The 19,229-nt window shown below is 36.5% G+C and overlaps 1 protein-coding gene across 1 annotated transcript in view; it reads right to left on the reverse strand.

The window, feature by feature from the left end:
* TMEM117 (transmembrane protein 117) overlaps positions 1 to 19,229 on the reverse strand; it is a 220,397-nt gene that overhangs the window by 58,983 nt on the left and 142,185 nt on the right. The window lies entirely within an intron of this gene.

Here is a 19,229-nt window from a genome sequence, read left to right on the forward strand (position 1 = left end):
TCTATGTAGAACATACGGAAATCTTTTTCCTTGCCGAGATGCTGTCATGTTGCTGCTCTTTAAACAAAGCTTTTGGCAAGAGTAGGTGGGAGGGCAGTATGGCATACACTTATATTCTCATGGCTTGTCATATAATATATTATATCCACAACCAAAATTAAAAAATACAGTTCAAATTTAGAATAAGCTAATTGTTACAGTTTAATGGCTTTCTGTGTTCTGGATTAGATTAGTGGTATATTTTAGCTGCATAGTAGTTTGATGGAATAAGACATTTCTCATTTTTTCGATTTCATGAACCATGGTATCTATGGGATATAATGTTTCATTCATCAAGATGCTGTACCTTTTACTATTACATTTGTGCAAATCCTATCAAAGTAAAATATAATTATAATTGTCCTGAACTGCTCTTTAATGTTTTTTTTTTTCCAAAGCATTTGGAATAAATGCAAGCTCTTTCATCTAAAAAATTGATTATATTTTGATTAAATGTAATTCCAAAACAACTCCAACACACCAAAAAAAAAAAAGTTAAAAAAGCTTTAATCTTGCCTCCCGAGCAATGCATTTTTATGTCAAAAATCTTCCAAGGAATATCAATCTTAACTTATTAAGAAAAGGGCATTTGTAGACAGCAAGCTGAGCACAATCTGGGCATGTATGCTGGTAGTAAACAGGTACCAACAGTGTCCAGGGCTGTACTAACAGGAGCATGGTCAGTAGATCAAGGGGAATTATTATTTCACTCTGCTCCACACTTGTTAGACCATATCCAGAATATCACATCCAGTTTTCACTCCCCCCTACATAAAAAGCACCAATAAACTAAAGCAGAGGTCCCCAAGGTGGTTGGGAACTGAAGCACTTGTCCTGTGGGGAGAGGCTGAGGGATGTGGGCAAGTTCAGCGTGGAGAAGGGGTGACTTTGGGAGCATGTAACAACTGCCCCTGGTACCTCTGGGGAGGTTAGCGAGAAAATGGAACCAATCTCTTCACATGAGTGAATGACAGGCAGACAACAGACAATGCATATGTTGCAAAAAGAGAGATTCAGACTGGATATAAGGAAAAACTATTTCCATGGAGTCCTGCCAGGCAATGGAAGAGGCGGCCCAGAGCAGCTGTGCAGTCTCCATCACTATAGGATTTGGAGGCCCAAATGGATAAAGATTCGAGCAACCTAGTGCCAATTCAGAGCTGACCCTGCTTTGAGTAGGAGACTAGAAACCTCCTGAGATCCTGCATTTCAGCCTGAACTATCCTATGCTCCTATATTCCTATGATATTTTCCCTCTAATAAAAGAATCCTAGTAGCTAAGCATGTAAGTTACACATCCTTAACATTTATGAAGGAAACATGATCTTATCATCCAACAAGCAATTCTACTTGCTTATAGAAAAAATGTGAACAGCAACGGTGCTAGCCTCAAACAAAAAAAAAAATGTATCACAATTCCTCCCAAAAAAATCTATGCAATCAAAACAGAAGGGATGTTTTTTGTGTACAGGACTTCTAAATTTCAGCTGACATTGTTGCTCCAACTAAGACTTTACAAATGCAAGCACTCAAAACTTCACTTGACATTTATAGTAATTGCAATGTATAATACTTTTTATACATAATTCAAGAAGAATTGATACCAACTGAAGAGTTGCTCAGGAAGGAGAAGTTAATATGCATGGTTTTGCAGAAGTTGAGCCAGTTCAAGTATAAGGTTGATACATGTCTTCTTAGAAGACAAAGAAAAATCACATCCAAATTACTGTGATTTTGATGTCTTGGAAAGTTAATATTTCTAAGAATAGAACAGGCTTAAAAAGAAGAATGAGCAACTTATAAAGTTAGAAAGTTAAAGAAAGAAACTAATAGAGACTCACCAGAATACATGTAGGCCAGTGCTACTCTGATAACTAATGCCTAGTTCTGTGATAATATGAATACTGTCACTTTTCCAGTGAGGAACTTCTGAGAAGCAAGGAGCACAAGAGAACTTAAGAATTGTTATGACTGAATTCACTAAGATGCCCAGATACATATTTGGCTAAACTTTGAGTTTGTCAGGAAATGGTTATCTTTGTCAAACAGAAACTTCTCAGTATTTCAGAAAAAGCCCTGTGTTCTGTCCTGAGACTAATCTGCACTCCTTTCCAGCTTGTTATAGTAAACAGAAATCAGAAAACAGATAAATCCTGGAAGAAACAGCAATATATAGCGAACTCAGCAAAGATGCAGTAAACCCAGACTGAAGCTTCTCCCCAGACCTCCCCCTCACTGAGAAGTGCAGGGGCTCACATTAACATTCATCCATGTGGATTTGATCACCATGCTACTGGCTACTCTGAAGAGACTGAATATCTCACTAGTTTTGATGAGAAATTCCTTCCCACAGATAAGACACATTTCTCAATGAAAGTTTAATCAAAAGCGATGCATTTTCAAATGTTCCCATTTTCTAAAAGAAAAAAAAAAAAAGGGGAAAGTTTTGTTGCAGGATTCCCAACAAGGTGTAAGCAAAGGTCCCTCTCCTCCTGAAATAATTTGTTGTACTTTACTTCCAGCCTTGGTCTTTTCAATTTCTAATGTACTAGTAAGTAAGACTCAGATGGGAAGATGTTCAGAATTTTCCTACTCAGTTCCATGTAACTGAACGTTAAAAAGAAGCAGCTCTCCTACCATTTGCTTTTAGATGATGTTCTTACTCGGCATTTAGTACTCTTGTGGTCTGCTGTCATTATCCATCTCTTCCCTGTTTGGTCTTAGACCTGCTTCTTCCTCCTGACCTCTCTACTTGACCTGACTTCAGTTCTGCATGAATTTCAGTGTGATCCATAACCTGCAATATGGCCTCCCTGGACCTAAGACTTGATAATGTTTTGTTGATCTAGGATTCATGCAAATAGCTAAGGACACCTTAGCAGGATCTAAGGCAGGGGCACTGCCCAGTACTGGGTGACACTGCATGGTTCAGGCAGTGGGGATTGACAGCAAGTGCAAAAAAGCATCAGTTTTCATTTCTTCTGGGGTATAATCAATGGCATTTGTTGCTTCTCCCACAGTCTTCTCTTGTGGATCTCCTTTATAGCCATCTTGCAGAAAGTATTAAAGGGTCAATAATCAACATCCCACCTCTTACACCTATCCAAAAAGGTATTCTTTCACCAGAGCCAGGCTACAAGCTGAGGACAGCCCTTTTCTCTTGCCCAAGGAATATGTGAGCTGTCAGAACAAGGGGGTACATTTCGGTCAGGTTAGGTATCCACCCCGTTTACCTTCCAGAGACCCACATACTACATCAACTTTTGCTTTGAATCCACATTTATACTGAGCCCAAAATAGCTTAGGAAGTGCTAAAAAGACCCTGAATTTAATAGACATTGTGCTGACCTAAATTTTATTAAACATCTATTCTGTTTGGAATGAACTACTACCTTATCACAGGTGAAAACTGCTTAAAATCTCAGCTCCTGCTTAACTACTGTGCTGGCAATGTGTTCCTGCTGTGTTGACAGCTTGTCCCACCTAGGACCTTGCCATCAATTTCAATCAAAATAGCTCTGTTGTGGGACCTCTTTAAAAATGAATTGTTTAAAAAAATTTCCAAGAGCTTTCTACTTATCACACTTTGCATTATAAAGCAATGATTTGTTAAGCCTGTTTTTGTAACACTAGGCCTTTTAACAGCTGTTTAGTTTTAGTTCGCTTATTACTGAAAACCTTAACAAAATGTAGCAAATTGAAATCCTTCTTTAAGTTTTGGCTTGTTTTATAATATAGTCACACCTGCTGCCAAAGTACAGTCCTATTAATGCTCATCCAGTTTGCTCAAGTTCCAAAAAGAATGATAAAACTGTGCCCTAATGAGCACACCTGTGTCATAGAGCCAAAAGGTTCCTGCAACAATCCAAAGCCCAGACCTTAGATGGCATCATCTATACCACATCCATACAGTCAGACTTTGCAAATAGGATAATAATACCTTCTTTTCAGGGAGAGACACTGAAGCTGAATTCTGCCTCTCTGAGATCAAGGAGCTCTGGTTTTGTCCTTATGCTGGGAATTACCTTAATTGCAGCAAGTCATCTCACTGCAGATATCCAAATAGCATGAATCATCTTAAAAACTAAAATGATAAAACTGAGAAGGTAATGGCATTATAAAGTAGTGGTTCATGTCTCCTAAAAATGTTTAACCTGTGTCTGTTTCTGAACTGATCAGAAAACACAAAACTGAACATACTAAAATGGCTTGACAAGATGGACAGATAGTTAAAATATGTGAAATTTTTCCATGGTCCAGGGAAAGACCTTATGATACAACTTTATCTTGTGTCTTAAGCCAGGATCCTAAATCCATAGCTAGAGAATTATATTTAAATGGTTTGATTTTCTGGAGTACTGCAAGCTCCCCAAATCTGGTGTATGTCAAATTCAAGGGAAATTTTTATATATTTAGATGCTTAAAATAATGATATAGGAAATTAAGTCCAGATAGTTAAGGTATGAATACTTCAGCTATGACTCATTTTCTTGGAAGGGTAAAGCATTTTTCCTATGCATCTCTTTCTGAATACACATACCTAGATCTTAGTATCAGCTTCATTTATAGACCTGATCTTGCGACTGTGAGGCATAGCCTGCTATCACAAGACACATTACAGTTTAGAATGCTGCACTACAAAAGGTAAGCTTGCAACTTCTGACACTCATAAAGACAGCTTATTTGCCCACATAAAATAAGAAATAATCCAATCTGGTTTCTGATACAAAAGTCATATACATTTTAGCAATATTCTTATTGCTCAATATCAGAAAATAAGCCTTTAAGCAAAACAACAAGACAATAGAAAACCTCAATAAATGAATGGAAAAGGAACCCACTGAAGTGGAAACAAAAAGCCACAGAAAGAAACATACACCAAGCACCAGAATTTTGCTTATTGAATAATGAGAAGATATGAACCAACACTGTGAAGAAAGACAAATAAAAATTGCAAGAGGGAAATTTTATCAAAGGTGAGGAAAGAAAGTGTTTAAGACTAATCAAATAGCATATTTGTCATTGTATGCTTCAGAAATCTATTTGTATGAATGCCATGGAGTTTATGAAATATGCAGGGAAAATTGTCCCCTACAACTAACGGAAAAAAATCCTGTCAATACCTTAAAGAGTATTAAAGTTTCATGGAAGACTACTGGGCTTTTACCATTGATTTCAACAAGATGAAGGTCAGGTGCTTATTTCAATATACTTATGCGGATACTCTTTTTCACTCGGAAAAGTCAATCATCTTGATGGTTAAAGTGGATATCAAAAGCCATTGACCGCAACTCTTCACAAGCACAGAGATTTCCTTCATTTTGCAACATCACCCAGATTGTTTAACCTATGCCTGAAATGAAGGTCCTAAACTAATTCTGCTTCTTTAGAAAATTATGAGATTTGGGGGCGCTTCCATGACATATCACTGGCATCTCCAGTAATAAGAGTCATATTAGCACCACTTTATTTTTTTTCTTAAGCATTATTGATGTGATTAGCAGTTCTAGATTTAACTATGGGTATAAACAGACATTTTTCTCCAGGCCAGAAGAAAATCTACTGGGAGCTTTGAGGGCTCACAACTCCATTGCATTTAATAAAATAATTACAGTGTCACTAGAAAGTAAGTTTTGCTACAATAACAGTCTCAAAACTAGTTAAAGAAACACAAGCATGTTTCTGTCTTTAGTTCAGTGTTTATACAAATGCCTTTGCTTCACTGTGCCATTATCCAACAGTAGTGTATGCCATTACTGGAACATAAGCTCTCGTTCCACTAATGTTATTGCTTAAAGAACGTATTAAGATGCTAGTTTTTTCATATGGGAGATATCCATACATCTTCCACAAGTAATTACATTACCAGTAATCCTTTCAAAAGGCTGTCTTTGCTCAGTTGCTTTGCCAATAGCTCTAAGCTTGCTTATATGACAATCCTACTTACTCACAGTGGATGAATTGATAACAGACGAACCAACTAATATGCTGGTGCTCTCTGATCCATGACAAATTGTAGAACTGAGACCCATCAAAAGAAACAAACTCTCTTACAAAGCCCAAAATAGTTTGGTTTTATTTATTACTGAAAAGAGTAGAGATAGCAAAGAATTACTGACCCTGAAAACAGCATGTTTTCTTTTACACATTTTGCAAAGAATGATAATGATCAGGAAATGTAACCACTAACTTTTTAAAGAGCTCCATCATTCATGATGATATAAAAAAGCAGCCTCTATCTATAGTACAAGCATCTCTTTCATGAAGGATAAAAGCAGTGAGATGAAGATATGGAATACAGGCCATACCATGCAATACTCTAATTTGAAGACCTAACAATGCCAGCACATTCAGGCTAAGAAGTTTTGCTAAATACTCAAACACTGTCTGAATTAATTCTGAAAACTACTTCCCATACTGTGAATGATGTCAAAACTATTAATGCATGAAAACTGTTAACCTGAATACTAACACTGCACTTTTCTACTACAGAGTCTACTCCTTGCTCCTGAGATAGTGATTAAAAATAGCAAGTGTCACAGTATCTGTCAGTCAGTGGATACATAGATGATGCAGGAGGCACTGTGCAGAAGTGTTTTTGGACCATCAAGCAGCAGTACACAGAAAGGCTGTGAATAAATTAAACCAAAAATATAAGCCTCAGGCTGATGTGTTTGAACTTCACTGCAAACATTCTTCATACATATTTAATTGCTCCATTGAGACTGTGACTGTTCTGGAGATGTTCCAGGCATTATTTCCATTCCATTAGTACGCTTGCAGTATGTGTACTCCTTAACCCAAAATGATTGATTCCATAAATGTCTTCCCACTTACTGACCTGAACACTAATTGAGGTTGTGTACAGATTAAAAGAGAGTGTATGCTTCTTGAAACCAGCCAAAATATATTGTAGTCACTGAAATATCTTGTGGCACAAGAAGAAAGTGGTACTTCTAACTGAAGACACCAAAATGCTGCTTCTTAGAAACATCTCAAGCAGGAAGAGTTGGAAATTATACAATGGGTTGACAAACTCTGCTAAACAACACTTTAAACAGAAGTTTAATTCAAAGTACAAAGCTTCACCTTTCTGAAACATAACACAAACTTTGAAATATTATTATGATATACCAGACGCCCTTGTCTGTGCTTGCATTTTGTAAATTAATTTGCTTTGTGAGAAATCAAAACTTTTTTACATTCCATAAAAATAAAACTAAAGAAGTTCAGATAATTTTATCAATTCAGCTGCACACATGTGGAAAAGCTGAATACTTTTAAGGTCTTATTCCAAAAAAGATAATGCTGTAAAGTGTAAATTATTTTACTATGAACCAAATTATTTCCTGTTCAAGTTATTAAAGGTAAGTATGATTAAATTGTGGCAGCTCAAATCTTGAGTCAGCCACCCTGAGGAAATAATTCCAAGGACCTCCATAAGCACTGCCTTGCTTCTGGGTTAACCTGAAAACAATGGACAGTCTTAAGCCCTTAGCACTTAAGACATTAAAACTAAAACCAGTTATATCACAGTTTGAATGAAAAATGAAATTAATGAATTATGAATTAAAACATTAATAATACGATACTTCATAACAAAGGTATGTTCATGCTGCATGAATATTATACTTTATGAATAAAGTTTATAAGCATGAGTATGTTAGACTTCATGTGACAGAATATTGCAGAGAAGCTAAGACAAGAAATCTGGGCCTGCCTTTGAGAGCTTTATCCTGAGAACTAATGCACTAAAAATGACATTGCCACTGCATGTGCTGTCTTCCTCCATATTCTCCATTTGAAATTTATTCAATTTAAAGATAATAGTTTCCTAGCTAAATTCCAGCTCTTTCAACTCAACATATAATTTAAAAGTCAAATAAGGTATTTCCAGCTTGTTTACTGTCATTGAAAATATGCCTCACTCTATTTCCTTGCCCAAGACCTATGCTTCCTGCGCTGTGCCAGTTGGCCTTGAATATTTGAGTAAATGAGGTCAGGTCCAAGCACGCAGATGACTTGAAGCTGAGCATGTGTCAAGGGCCATTTTTTTACTGACGCGCTAGTTTTGTGAGTGGCAAAAAAGCATTTGTAGATGAGGGATGTAGCACAGCTCTGCGCCATGTTTCTTTTTAAAATTACAATTCCACACAGTAACCTCCCTGGGAGAAAGAGTTCACTTGCTCTTGGGCTGTGCAGTGCTGGCACAATGGGGAGCCCAAGCGAGAGCATTTTTAATAGCTGTTTGTTTTGAAACAATGGCTAAGGGTGGTTGTTTATAGGAAATTAATTCACTAAAAGTTATAAATTTATTAATGCTTCAGTTTATAGTAGAGATAACTTAGGGCACTTCATTATTTAAAGTTCCAACAATTATGTGTAAATTCATATAAAAATTAAACCAGCCCATCTAAATTAAAAGTAACTAACCAACCAGAACAAGAAAGAAGAGAAAAAGAAAAAAATATCCCACACATTTTACACATTTTGCAGTTCCCCAAGGTACAAAAAAGCAGAAAGGTCCAGGATCTTGCACAGGATCTAACGCAGTTGCACAATCTCAAAGAGAACATTTGTTCAGCACTGGGAGAAAGCTATAGCTTTAAAATATCTTTAAAATAAGAAATATCTCCTTTTTATTTTCAGCTTATTTTTGAATAAACTAAAACTCCTGTAGCAAGTCATGAAACTGAAATGCAAACCTCCTCCATTTTAATGAAATATTTTGACGATTTCTTGGCCTTTGTCCTCTACCTTCCCAATTATAAGATGCTCTTTATTTAATGAAATTAAATTCAAATTACTCTATGGCAAAACTAGTGGATTCTGGTAGGGTATGTAAAAAAAAGAAATGGGGAAGCCGCAAAGCAGAATATGAGGAAAAAAAGCTTCCAAAAATATGGGCCTTTCTCAAGGTTGACGAGATGTTTTTCCAGCTGTCGTCACCGGCTTTTCCTTACTCCTTCAGCCATCACAGACACAAAGGGCTGATGCCTTCCCATTGAAATCCAGAAAGATTTACTCCCTCTGCAGAAGGAGCAGCACCACGTTCACCAATGTACCAACACAATCAGTAACACAAAGCAAACCGTAAACTGCAGTCAAGGTGGGTTTTATTCAAGGAAAAGATAATTAATTTCAGTAGGTAAAGAATCTGGAAAGATGGAAAATTTTTAGTACTTTACTAACAGTATCTTTGTTTACACACTGTTTACTGAAGCTTTTGACTTTGATTAGTTAGTATGACAAATTAATTATGCTCTTCAGGATAACTTCCTGCTAGACAAAGTATGCGTGGTCTGAAATTTAACTGAGATCTGTTATTGTAAACGATTAACTACTAAAATTATATTTTTGTGTTGTTAAAAAAAAACCACCCAGAAAAGATGCTACGGTATGCAAAACATACAGTACGAAACAAAGAGCCCTGCAGGGCACCTTTTGTTAACAACCTTTTATTGTTATTATATTGACAATTTAATCTACCCTTTGTTTTAGGTGTTGCTGTCTGTCAGCAATTACAGACAAACAACATGCAATTATTTGAAATAAAAATATACCCACAATATTCTCATGTTATCTAGCCTAAAAAGATATTTTGAAGTTGAATGTCTTGATTAAGACAGCTGTCAGCAAATTCTAAGTTTACAACACTAATGATTTTTTTAAAGTAGAAAAGCACATGAGAAACAAAAGAAATGTTCCTTACATCTAAATGGAAGTTTTATACAAGGACTAATTAATCATATGTACATTCATACTTACAGCTGTGCTAAGCACATCCTGAAAAATTAGTTTTAAATAAGATTTGATTTTTTTGTAAAACGGCTCTGTTCTGATAGTGGCCATGGGGTATAAGAATCTGAAGGGGACAGAATAGGATAGGGGACAAAATCTAGCAGCATTTAAATAATTCCTGCTCCACCTTTACATCCAGTGTTTGCAAAAGACAGGGTCTTATCGTTTTTTCTGTTAGCTCTAAATAACTGAATTTGGATGTAATGAGCTAATTTTTTTCCTTCTTTTAAAGCATCACCCATTAGAAAGTGACTCAGCATCAGTACAGCCACATTCTAGTCCCATGCAGCACTTTGAATCTCAAACTGTTTCACTGTTTCACTGGAACAATCCTTACTCTGTTGCTGTTAGTTTGCCTGTTTGTACCAGCAGAACTGGTTGACAGGGTGGAGAGTTTTGCTAAGTTCTATTTGCAGAATTCTGCTGATGCCCAAGACACAGCAAAGTCATGTCATCATGCACTATCATGAAATCAAAAGGAACCAATGTTTTTTAATCAGATGCTCAGTGGATGACAACTGCTACATCCTCCTGAAAACAAGAATAATAATCTTATCCAAAGTGCCCCCAGGGAAAGTATTCTCAATTCCCATTGTTAAACAATCCCATTAACACCAGTGGAACAGTTTCACTGTGTTAATGCTAACAGTTAGATGTGAAATCCACAGGCCCTAAATACAGATAGTTTCCAAACTGATTTTCACTTGGCACAAATCAGTTTCAGAATGGCTTCTTCACACGGATCTAAAAGCCAAAGAACGCTTGGCATGATCAGAATTACTTGCAGTCTTTGCCATGATAAAACTGAGTTCGTAGTTTTGTGTATTCCTATGGGCTTTTGAGTCCAGAATGTGTAAATACTCAATATTTACAGGAAATATGGGAATATGAGAAATATGATGAGTCAGGAGTTCAGCTAAGTACATCAGGAAATTGTAAGTCACAAATTTACATATGCCATTATAGAGAAATACAATTTTTAAAAAGTACTCCAGCATTCCAGGAAGGGAAATAATTTAATTGCTTTAATCATCACATTTAATTTACAAAACTGAATTGATTTTTGGAATCCGGCCATGACAAAGCCTATGAACTTTGCTGTGAGCACAAGGAGCTGAAGCAGTCATTTTCTGACCTCCATGGAACTATGTGAGCTTTCAGAATGCACATCTTGCACAAAACCACTGGCTGGGGCTGCATCTTCTCCATGTGGCATGTCTTTATCGGATGGATTCTTTAAAGCTTCCCCAAAAAGACCTGAGTGTGAGTCAAACTGACCACAGTTTGGGCTGTGATTTTGCCAGGCCTCTGCACCCTGAAGCAAGGATGCAAGACAGTGAATTTCTACCTTGATAATCTGAAATGTATCCCTCTGCTGTATGAATGATAGTCCGCAGAGTGCATGTTGATCTAATTGCAATACTTGGAACTTAAGTCTTGGGGTGGCTGTCACAATTATCTGATTATGTGCCACAATTTAACTTTCAGTATTTTTTACTGCTTACATGATCACATAATGCGTATTATCTGACAGCTACAATCATCCTACTTTTAGAGTGGACCTAGAGTGAGGACTAGGCTAGTTGCAAGTGATAAAGATAGAAAAAGATGGGTTTGCTTATAACAAATGTATTTATACTGTGGAAGAGGAAGGAAGGGAAAGCACTTAAGCAGAAAGAGGGCAATGACAGAACAAGCAACCACACCAGTGATTCTGCTCTGTTGAAAAATCTTCCATGGGGGCCTGAGTGGAGGCAGAGGTGTCTCCTGCTCAGCAAAAATTCTGAAAAACAGAGAGGAAGTGCTAAAAGAGGACTTGCTGCAACATCTTCTACACTGGCCCTGTGCCTTAACTGAGATTGCACCTGTCTGTTTCAAAGAAAAGAACTTTGGAAACCTGCTAAGGAAAATTTTTATCTAAGAATAAAAGCTTTTTAGTTTTTGGCATAGAATGTGATTTTCTTAAAGTATTTTCATATGGAAGTACTGTTATTACTGAAACATTGCAGACACTGCACTTTAAGAAGTTTTATTAAAGCACACACTGGTTAAAATATTTTTAGTAATTGTTCGTGATATACCTCTTGCTCACTAACAGGGATAGAATAAAATGCCCTTTCTAAAAGAGGTGAAGATGGGTTGCCATATCCATCCAATTATGAGGGTTATATTTAGGGATCTAGCAATTATGTAGGAATAAAAACAACCTTTTTTTTCTAACAGGCTATCAGCTATTGAATTGCAAGTAGATACCAAATATAACTCAAAAAGCTTAAACAGGCTGAGGAACTGAAAAGATATGCTATAAAACACATAAGTACTACAGCAGTTCAAACAATGTAAAGCCAAATCAAAGGTGAAACGCAAGTCTGTGAGCCCAATCCAAACTCCACTGTAGCTCATGGATGAACCTTTCCTCTCTTCAATATAACTGTGTTTCAGCCAGATTGCTCTAGGAATCATTTTTTACACCCCAGGACATGAAATGCTTCCACACTAGAACTTACCAGGGGAATGGTGTTTGGGCAGGGGTGATAGGAGCTCCCTCCCTCCCTCCCCTCTATTGCTGTCTCAAGCATGGTGTCGCACATGTGAATGTGGATGTGCACATATGTGTCCTACTTCATAGGAGAGGAAAGCTGCCACGCTACACTCACGATCCCTCTCTGCCAACCCTTCTCTTACTCATGCAAATACAAGTAAGAAACAACACATGGTTTTTGTTTGATCTGTAGGAGTTTCCATCAGAAAAAAATTAATAGGATGAGACCACTCTATGTGACTTGAACAAGACAAATAACAAACCTAATCTTCATGCTGAAGTGAATCACAATTATAGTAATATTTCAAATGTGAGATCTCAGAGCTCCATAATCTTGATTTTGTCTCCTTTGACCATTTTTCCTTCTGAGAAGAAAAGTGAGATGAGCAATGATTTGTCTCACTATTCTTCCTATCACAAATAGGGGGGGGGGGGGGGGGAATGTATGATACAGCCTTTCCAAATACAGACTGTCATAGGCAAGATATGAATTTGTTCCTTGATAGCTGAGACAGATGGGAGACTGTCACATGGACTCCCTCACATATGGATACATTCCCCCTGCTCATATATAACTGATGTCATGAAAGCATCTACCTCTCATGCAGTGCATGAGTCCATGAATAACATGCTCCACGTGGCCACATGGGTGACCTGTGGACTGACTGCATTTCCTAAGATGCTCCTATCTCCTTGGCTTTTCCTAGAAAAGCCCAGTAAAGACTGAGACAGGCCATAACACTGGAGCAGCGAATGCTGCCTTGGAAGCTAATCACCCCACAGCAGGCTTAGAGCCCCAGGTCTGCCTAGCCCTTTCCCTCTTGCTTCTGCACACATTGGCAATGTTTTTGGCTACTGCTGTGTTGGAATGTGGGAAGAAGGGAAGAAGGAAAAAGTCAGATGTGTTCTGCCAGGGACTGGAGTGGTTGCTTGTACCCGAAATCAGTGAGGAGGCAGGAGTTTCTTAGAGGGGGACTGAGTAATGCTTCCAGCTCAAAACAGTGCTCGCTGGGGAGAGTAGATGGATGAGAGAGCTCTGAATTACTGACATTGCGGTCTTCATGCACCGAGGAGTCGGGGGAAGGCATCAGAGAATGAGGTCCCAAAAATGTGTCTGACTCATGTGGTTGTCAAGCTCCAACCATTCTGGTGAGTCTTGATCGCTGTTACTTTTCCATACCAGATGCTGGAAAAGCACTTTGCTGTCAAAATGGGAAAGTATTCCTTGGGACATGAAACAGAGAGTTGGTACAGGATTTGTACAGGATTGAAAAAAAAACCAACCTACTTTTGTGTGAATATTTCAGATAATACATTATTTTCAAATATATACAATATTTTCAAATATAGTATACAATGGTTAAATGAAAACTAAAAATAAGTGGAACCTTAAACAATTACCATTGTATAAAAGAAAGTCCAGTTGACTGAATTATGATTATTTATTTTCAACATTCTTTCATGTTAACCAATGTTAATCTTACAGCATAGTTTACCAATAATACCCACCACAGAAATTAAATAAATGCTATCAAAACATTTTGGTCATCTGTTGACAAATGGTCATCATACATCTTGACTGCCAAACTAAATGTAACAATTACTGTTCATGGACAGTTTTAGCCTCTCAGAACATATTTAACAATGTCTGCCGAGTTTAGTAGTCAGATTATTCAATATAAAACCTCTATGGAGGACCTTAGTGCATAATTTGTATTGAGACAAAAAGGAAATAGTAAGGAACTTATTTATTGTCTTGCTTATCCAAATTAAAGTTATTTACTTTGGTTATAGGATAAGAATAAAAGATTTACTGAGAGCAATAATACTTTCAAATATTTTAATGTTATTTTATACTATTTATACTCTTTATCAGGAAATCTGCCTCACCTTCTAGATGATTCCAGGTTTCCATTCAGTAGTCAGTATCTTATCACAAGATGAATTAAATATAAGACCAAACAAAGGGACTTAAAAGACCTCCAAAATAGGGAGAGAATAATGTATGTTTGTCTATATGCACATATATTATAGATATAATTATTTTGTTGTTTCATGTAGTTGTATTTGTGGGACTGCATCACAAAAACCTTTACTCAAATTTAATGAAAGGTTGGTTTGGTTTGGTTTAGTATACAATTTAGGTTGACAAAGCTATAATGTCTAATTAGTTTTTCTCAGCGCAGCCTATAAGGAAAAGAATGGATGTTTTAAGAATCTGTCTTTTGAATCAAATGTATGAACTACTATTTGCATATATGAAAAGAACATAATTGTCCAGTATGTATTTATCATCTTGACTATGATAGCATAGAATATGGAAATATAACTTAGCAAACCAAACACTCCAATAGGTGCATAATAGAAAATCTTTTAAAGAAACTATGTTTTATTTCTGTGTGGGAAATGTGGCTATCTATCTCATAAGGAAGCTTCCTCTACTTTAAGGGTACAAAATACTGTCCAGTTAAGAATCCTACACAAATCCATGTTTAACACAATCCTCTATAAACATAATGTATGTACATGACTTAGTACTCTGTAGCAATTCTGAAGAATTAACTTGAATAAAAGCTTTTGAATCTCTATTACTAATTTGCTGAATCAAAATACTGTGATTACTAACATACATTTCTGAGCATGTGTAGTTTCATTTTTTATTAAAGAAAGCTAGAGAGAGCTTATGGGAACACATACTAAAATAAGATTATTTAGTTTTCAAAGTCAAACATAGCACGCCTAGAGAATCACAAATTTACAATTCAGCATTACTTTATTTCTTCTCCATGTTGGTATGTGCTTTGTATTATTTCAGGCAAGAGTCCTATGTCAAAGACACATTATTACACCAATGAAGACTGATCATTGTGTACACGTACAATGAATGTCTAGCCAGGGACGCCATGGAAATGGATTCCAGTCTGCTACTTGAATATTCAAACATTCAGCTTGTATATACTATTCTGTCACCCTGCCTGCAATCAATATTCAGTCCCACAATCCACTGTTATCTCTACACTCCCCCATTTTGATAATCTACCTCTGTATATCAATTTTCTCTTCCCCAGTTACAGAGATGTCAGCAGCTCTCTTCCTCTCTTACAGTAAACTCATTTCTTTTTGTTGGTGTTCCGGTTTTCCCTAAAGCTAAAAGGTCACATGCAGAATTCTTTATGCCTTCCTCATTAAAATCACCCATACCTCTGTCAGGAAAGTTTTGGGGACAAATAATATTGGAACAGTTTGCCAAGAGAGAGTACTTGGGTCTTGCCTCTATTAACCAAACTGCACACACAGCTCAGAGATGTCCTGATGATTTTATTCTAATTGCCTATGCTTGATTCTGCACAGGATGTGGTGGACCACTGCAGAAGACATTGTAATGAGGAGACAGTGACTTCAGGCACAAACTAGGCAGAGGTGAACCACAGGACTTGGTGGCCGAGACCTGTATGTTAACATGGGCGACAGCTATATAACCTGAGCACATAGTGTGGCATTAGTGTGTGCTGCCTTTAACACCACTGCCTGTACATACTGCCTGGGAGAGCTCGCTCCTGTGCAGATGTGTAAGAGCATAATGCTCCCAGCAAACCTTGGTGTACCATCTAGAAAGCTCAATATTGCGCAGGTATGTTCACTTAGAAAAATGCTATAAATACTATCAAAACAGACGCCCTGTAACTATTTACTAAATTAGTGTTAAGTAATTTTTCATGAACTCTTATCAACATTATTCTCTTTCATTTATAGTTAATTTTTAATGTATATATTTGCCTTTCCTCTGCCTTAAGAAGTCGTTTCCTTATAAAAAAATCCTTTAAAAAAGTGACCTTTTATGTCAGTTGGACTTATTCCATATTCCAGGGAAATAAAAAATGATTTGCAAAATAATCAGTCTTCTCATATTGTGCTTTTCTTTCTGCTTCCTCTAATATCCAACATTAAAAATAACTACCATCCTATGTTGCCCTATTTATTCAACATCACTATCTACTGCTATTGGTTTGTCGTCAGTGTTGTCTAAGATCTTTATTTGGCTTAATTTAACAACCTTTTTTTCTTGTGGCTTCTTACAATGCCAGTCTTCTCATGTCATATATAATTTGTCTCTCCTAAAACAGCCAAGTTATCAACATATCAAAAGAAAAAAAAAATCAGCCTGTTTCAATTCATGCTTTTAACTTTGCAATAGTGATGGTAACCACCAAGCACTGGAGACAGTTGTCTCTCTACTGCAGCTTCACCTGACTGCCAGGTAGTGTGGACATTTAACTCCCTGTGGGTAACTTTCTTTCATAACACACAAACACATCTGCACCATCCCATTAATTTCACCAAGGTTCCAGATACTTCTTTGATTTCTAAAAGCCATCTTGACAATACACTTCCTTCAAACTGTAAGAAAGTGTGTCTGTATTTGCATTGTATCAATATTAATGTAATATTAATATGTTGCATTAATAACACAGCCCATAACAGCGTTACACAAAGGTGCCTCTGGATGATGGAATTAGCCATGAACAAAGCTGGAAATGACCAACATGGAGACCTTTTTTATATAAAAAAAAAGACAACCCCTCCCTGTAAAAAAGGTAGAAGGCACTTCCATGAACTCAGTGATGGACTAAACGGAGGCAAATAGCAAATAGACATTTTTAAGCTAGCTGAGCTGCTTGTGGAAGAATTATATTGTGAAGACATTCAAAAGGCCACCAGAATCCTCCGGAGCAACCAACAACCAGTTGCTGACAATGCTTACAGGGAATGATTTAAAACAGGAGTTGATAAGCTAAATCAAAACCTTTGCTAATTAGTTGCATTGGAGAGCTGAAAACATTTCCAAATGAGAAACACAAAGCAGTCACATGATCAACTGTTATAAACAAGTGGATGGTGCCTTCATCCCCATGACAATCAATCTGTCTTTGGTATGTTTGTAGACATTTTCTGATTTTACAAAGTAAACCTGAAAATAAAAACGACATTCACAGAAAATGTCCAGTGTGTATCTAAAATTTTCATTTCATCAACCACTTTAAAATATGCATCACATATCTATATTTCGAGTAATTAAAATACAGTGCACTGTATTACACTATCTCTGCTAAACAGGTGTGCCACTAGGAAATGTCTCGAATAAATGGATTCTGGCATACCAGTATCTATGTAGGACATACTTTAAGAATGCTTCATTTAGGACATTTCAGAAATGAGGCTGCTCACATCATACTGCTTAAGCAACAATAAATGAAATACAAATACTCCACATAATCATGCAAAACATTATCAATACTTCAACACCCCCTCTATTTTTCCTACATATTAGGAAAAAAAAAGTCTACTTTTATTGGTGTCTAATGTGCACTATCTAAATAGTGTCTCTACAGAATGTAGACTGTTGCCCAGGGTTATTTTATTCCACTGCTTAAAGCTAAAAATAAAAGCATTTATGTCACCCTTTAAGTTTTGAAATCCCCATTAAGCACACTCTTTAGTATGAGAATTATGCATGAAAAGAACCATCACTTTTTACTTTATCTCCATTTTAAACTTTTGGTAGGATGTGTTAATTTGAATATTATTTGAAAGAAAATACGTATTTATAACACTTCAGACTGCAAGAAGTTCAAAACATCTCCTGCAATAATAATTAAGTACTTTTAACATTATTTTATCATTGCCCCTGTCTGGCATGTAAATTTGAAAACTCCCTATCATGTCACCTTGGTTTTAATCCTTTTTTTCCCATTCTTCCAGTTTTTTTGTGTAATTAAGTTTTTTATTGACTCTTAATTAATCTCCTTTCCAGACAAGGCTATTCCTTAGACAAGGATAAAAAAAAAATCAATGATGTTCTAGACTGAGCTTTTCGCTGACTTAACCAGAGGACACTGTAATCATTGCCAGCCCACTTGGTACTAAACTGGTCATTTTTATATATATCTGCTTTACCTTTTTGGCCATCCCGGCACACTTGTGACAGAATCCTCCTCTGCACATCCCACAATGATGACAAGGAACTGGTTGACCCTCCCCACCCCCTACCCCCATAAGTCATACTTTCCAGTCAAGTTATTTTTATCACCTAGCCTTCTAAGTTCCCTTTTCCATGCTAGCATTTGTCAAATTATTCACTTCATCTTTAAATTTTGTCATGTCACATATATATGATGCATACAAAGAATGAATACTACTTCTAACATTAAATGATGGGACTCCCCTGTCTTATCAACATCACAGAGAACTATTATTTTATTTATACCTTTCATTGCACATTTCTGAGACGATCCCTAAATATCCAGCACACTCCATGGGGCTTACTAGTTTTCTTAATTGCCCTCAGTAAAGAACTTTGTCAAAAGCCTTCTGAAAGCCCAAAAAATTACATCAAGCATTTCTTCCTCATCCATTATTCCGACAACATGTTCAAAGAGTTTTAACAGATCAGAGAAGGTTTTCTTTCAGCAAAGCTACCCTGGCTGCTTTTAGCAGAATTTAATCTACAGTTTTGCTCATAATTTTACTATTGATGATGTATTCGATCCATTTAGCTAATACTGAACTCAGACTTTCAGGTCAGTAGGATAATTCTACTTTGTTGAAAAAAAAAGCAACAAAAGCAAAACAATACTAAATTTTAACATTCAGTTTTTCAATAGGCAATTAAGTGCTAATAAAATTTGCATCAGCTCAGCGCCTTCAGTTCCTTACAAACTTGCCTGTGGTCAGTCAACCATCTCATTCTCCTTTCTTTTTAGTCTTTAAATGTCTCTTATTATTTCCTTTAATTACCTTAATTTAATAGAATATCTCATTTTAAATACTTTAAAATTATAGATATCTC

This window comes from Falco rusticolus, chromosome 5 (genome assembly GCF_015220075.1).
Source record: "Falco rusticolus isolate bFalRus1 chromosome 5, bFalRus1.pri, whole genome shotgun sequence".
NCBI lineage: Eukaryota > Metazoa > Chordata > Aves > Falconiformes > Falconidae > Falco > Falco rusticolus.